The 3,796-nt window shown below is 46.9% G+C and overlaps 1 protein-coding gene and 1 long non-coding RNA gene across 5 annotated transcripts in view; one reads left to right on the top strand and one right to left on the bottom strand.

Annotated features, from left to right (window-relative positions):
* Nav1 (neuron navigator 1) overlaps nucleotides 1–3,796 on the top strand; it is a 249,457-nt gene that overhangs the window by 164,698 nt on the left and 80,963 nt on the right. The window lies entirely within an intron of this gene.
* The window catches only part of LOC110300105, a 14,955-nt gene that overhangs the window by 7,729 nt on the left and 3,430 nt on the right, over nucleotides 1–3,796 (bottom strand). For both annotated transcript variants that reach the window (XR_002378547.2, XR_003837740.1), the window contains exon 2: nucleotides 1,853–2,008. This is a non-coding gene — a long non-coding RNA (uncharacterized LOC110300105). The remainder of the gene's footprint in view (nucleotides 1–1,852; nucleotides 2,009–3,796) is intronic.

Below are 3,796 nucleotides of genomic sequence, written 5' to 3'. Positions count from 1 at the left end.
AAAGAAAGAAAGAAAGAAAGAAAGGAAGAAAGGATGTGCAGCTGAAGTAGATAATGGTTGTCACCTCTTTGGGACAGCACCAAACAATTTCAGTGCTGGTCTGCAGATCCATATGCACTTGGCATATGGTATATTCCCATTCTCTGCATGGGAAGGAGCAGTGGGCTACTCTAAGATCTGGAGTTCAATACTAAACATCTCTAGTTTGCTGTGTGGTACTAAGCAAGTCACTTAACCTCTCTGAGTCTTAGTTTGTGTGTTTATAAAAATGAAATTAAATCGCCTGGGAGGCATAGGCAGGTGGATCTCTCTGAGTTCAAGGCCAACCTGATCTACATAGTGAGTTCCAGGTGATCCAGGGCTGTACAGTGAGACCCTGACTCAAAATAAACAGCAACTCTAAAAGAGTTTTAGCCAGGCTAATGTGCACACCTTTAATCCGATCATTTAGGAGGCAGAAGCAGCAAATCTTTTGAGTTTGAGGCTATTCTAGTCTACAAAGCAAGTTCCAGGAATAGCCAGGGCTACACACACACACACACACAAAAAAAACCCTGTGGGGCGGGGGGGACCCAAATTATTTTTTAAAGTTACTTCTTTTCCTTTCTCTCTCCCTCCTTCCCTTCTTTCCCCTTCCTTCCTCTTATTTTTGAAAAATTTTAAAGATGTATTCATTTTACTTTATGAATATTTTGCCTGCATGTATGTATGCATTAGTGATGTATGTAATATACCCCAAGCATGCCTGATGCCCACAGAGGCCAGAGGGTGTTAGATCCTCTAGAACTGGAGGTACAAATGGTTTCTGTGTTGGTTACCTTTTGATTGCTGTGATCAAATGCAATGACCATGACAACTTACAAAAGAAAGCATTTAATTTGGGGATCCTGGTGCCAGGGGGTTAGAGTCCATGACCATCATGAGAGGGAGCATGGTGGAAGGTGGGCGGGCAGGCAGGCAGGCAGGCAGGCAGGGCACTGGAACAGTAGCTGAGAGCTCACATTTTGATCCACAAGCACATGGCCAAGAGAGCTAACTGGGAAATGGCATGGACTTTTGAAGCCTCAAAGCTTGCCCCAGTGCCACGCCTCCTTCAACCAGGCCACACCTCTCTCCTAATCCTTCCCAAACAGTTCCACCAACTGGGAACTAAGGGGTCATTCTCACTCAGACCACCACAGTTGTGAATCACCCTGTGGGTGCTGGGAATCGAAACTGGGCTCTCTGCAAGAGCCGCAAGTGCTCTAAACTTTCAACCCACCTCCCTAGACTCCCCTCCCCACTTTTTTTGACATTATGCTGTCCAGCCTGGCCCAGTCTGCATTAGAACTCTTTGTACATATTCGGTGTGTGTGTGTGTGTGTGTGTGTGTGTGTGTGTGTGTGTGTGTGTGTGTGTGTGTGTGTGTGTGTGTGTGTGAGAGAGAGAGAGAGAGAGAGAGAGAGAGAGAGAGAGAGTATGTACAAGGTCTCTCTCTCACTGACCCTGGAGCTCACAGATTGAGCTAGACCTGCATCATTGAGACCCAGTGCTGGCGTTATAGGTGCATACTGCCATGCCTGGCTTTTATATGGATGCTTGGAATTCAAACCCAGGTCCTCACACTCATGCAGTGGGAACTTTACCAAATAAGCCACGTGTCCTTAAACTCATAATCATCCCTTCTCCCTCTCCAAGTTCTGAGGTTACAGAGTATCCCACAAAACCCAAGCCAAAGTGAAGTTACTTTAACTTGGTGACTGACACACTGGAATTAGGCCTTGGGTTCTCTTTGGAAGACTGCTCTCACTGCATTTCAGCGCTGTCCCCCAGGCATGCAGTTAGTTAGATGGGCTTTTAAGATCAGGCTTACCAACATGGGGACATCAGAGCTGTCAGAGCAGTGGCGTGGCTGAAAGCACACAGCCATACTGCTGGGTCTTCTTCCCAGCTAGGTGTGGTCGCTGCATTCTCTGCCTCCTCTTTTGCTATCCCAGCTGAAGACTGTGGACCACCGTGCCTCTGTCTCCTAAGACGTGAGAATGAAATTCATTTGTTACTATGTTTACTTTAGGTATCATAGGGATTCTGTGTATGCAAGCCATCACCAGTCATGTGGTGACAGACATCAACGCAGTGACAGGCCTAAGATGTCACACACATGTCCTAAATAATGGGAACACTGTATTTCCAAGTGTGTGTTTGCCTTCATGCTGAAAATGATGTTTGTGGGCTTCACTGGGAGTGAGAACTTATTCTGACCCTTTTCACTTACGCCTGCGATGTTCTCCGTTGGCAAATGGGACCCACATGTGGCTTGGGATCTGGGTCATGAGCGCAGCGTCATGAGTACAGCATGTAGCTATGCACAGAACTAAGTTAATTGTAGGAAAGGAGAGATGGCTCAGGGGCTGGGTGTCTGCCACTCTTCCAGAGGATCTGAGTTCAATTCCTAGCACCTGCATCAGGGTGGCTCACACCTACTTTTAAGTCCAGCTCCAGGGATTCTGACATCTTCTTCTGGTCTCAGAGGGCCCTTGCACCTCATGTACATAAACATATACACACATGCACAATTAAAAATAGAATAAATTTACAAAGAACAATCTAAGGACTAAGCTCATCATGCTCAGGTTATGGGGTGACTCTGGCCTTTTCCCCATCGTGACCTGGCTCACTCAAACATTGCTTACACGGGAAGGGTGGTTTGGGCTGGTATCTTAGTTCCCTGTGTGCTACTTTAACACCATACCACAAAGAGGTCATTTATGAAGAACAGAGATTGATTTATTATATTTCTGGGAGATGGGAGTCCAAGACTGAAGGGCTAGTGTGCTAAGGACCTTCTGTGGGGGAAGTAGAGGGTCAAGAGAACATAAGTGAGAGAGAGGACATAAGTGAGAGAGAGGGCTTAACTCCTGCTTTATCAGGAACCCACCCCCATTGGAACTAACCATGGAGAGATGGCTCAGCGATTAAGAGCACTGACCATTCTTCCAGAGGTCCTGAGTTCAATTCCCAGCAACCACATGGTAGCTCACAACCATCTGTAATGGGATCTGATGCCCTCTTCTAGTCTGTCCTGGTGTGTCTGAAGGCAGCAACAGTGTACTCACATATATAAAATAAATAAAATCTTTTTTAAAAATGTCCTACATTTTAACGCCGGCACACTGAAGATTTTCCAGCATGGCCCTGTATCTTAGGTGACACACCAAGGCATACAGGTAAGCACCTGTGGAGTGAGCAGATCTAAGGCACAGATTGCATGGGGATGCATAGGGTGTGCACAGGTTGTTGCCATGGGCACCTGAGGCGTAGAGATTTCTAAGCGGTTAGTGACCCTACATGGGTCAAAGAAGTGTGGCTGTTTCTCCTTCAGCTCCCACTCATTATTGAATGTAGCAGCTCCTGGAGATACCAGCTGCAGCTCTTTGAACCTGTTCTGGCTGGGTCCCAGACATAGGTGCCTGCAACTGTGTCAGGTGCATGTATGAGGTCAGTGGGGAGAGGAGAGCAGTGAGACACAGACACCACTAAAGAAAAGTAAGAAGGGATGGACGGAGGGAGTGTGTAGAATCAGCGGAGGGAGTGTGTAGAATCAGAATAGAAGGGGCTAATTTCAGAGAGCCCTTGGCTCTCAAAATTCCACTTAATTCTCAAAACACAAAAGTGGGCCATTCTCTGTCTGCAGAGTTATGTGTGTCTTACGCAGTGTTTCTCAAAACCTGGAGTAAGCCAGGTATTCCAGAGGGGCTGCTGGATGCATGCTTGTGTTTCCATAGCAACAGATGCTGACTTGGGAGTCCCCCCCCCC

The sequence above is a fragment of the Mus caroli genome, chromosome 1 (assembly GCF_900094665.2).
Source record: "Mus caroli chromosome 1, CAROLI_EIJ_v1.1, whole genome shotgun sequence".
In the NCBI taxonomy this organism is placed as follows: Eukaryota; Metazoa; Chordata; class Mammalia; order Rodentia; family Muridae; genus Mus; species Mus caroli.
This window is presented reverse-complemented; position numbering and strand designations above follow the sequence as displayed.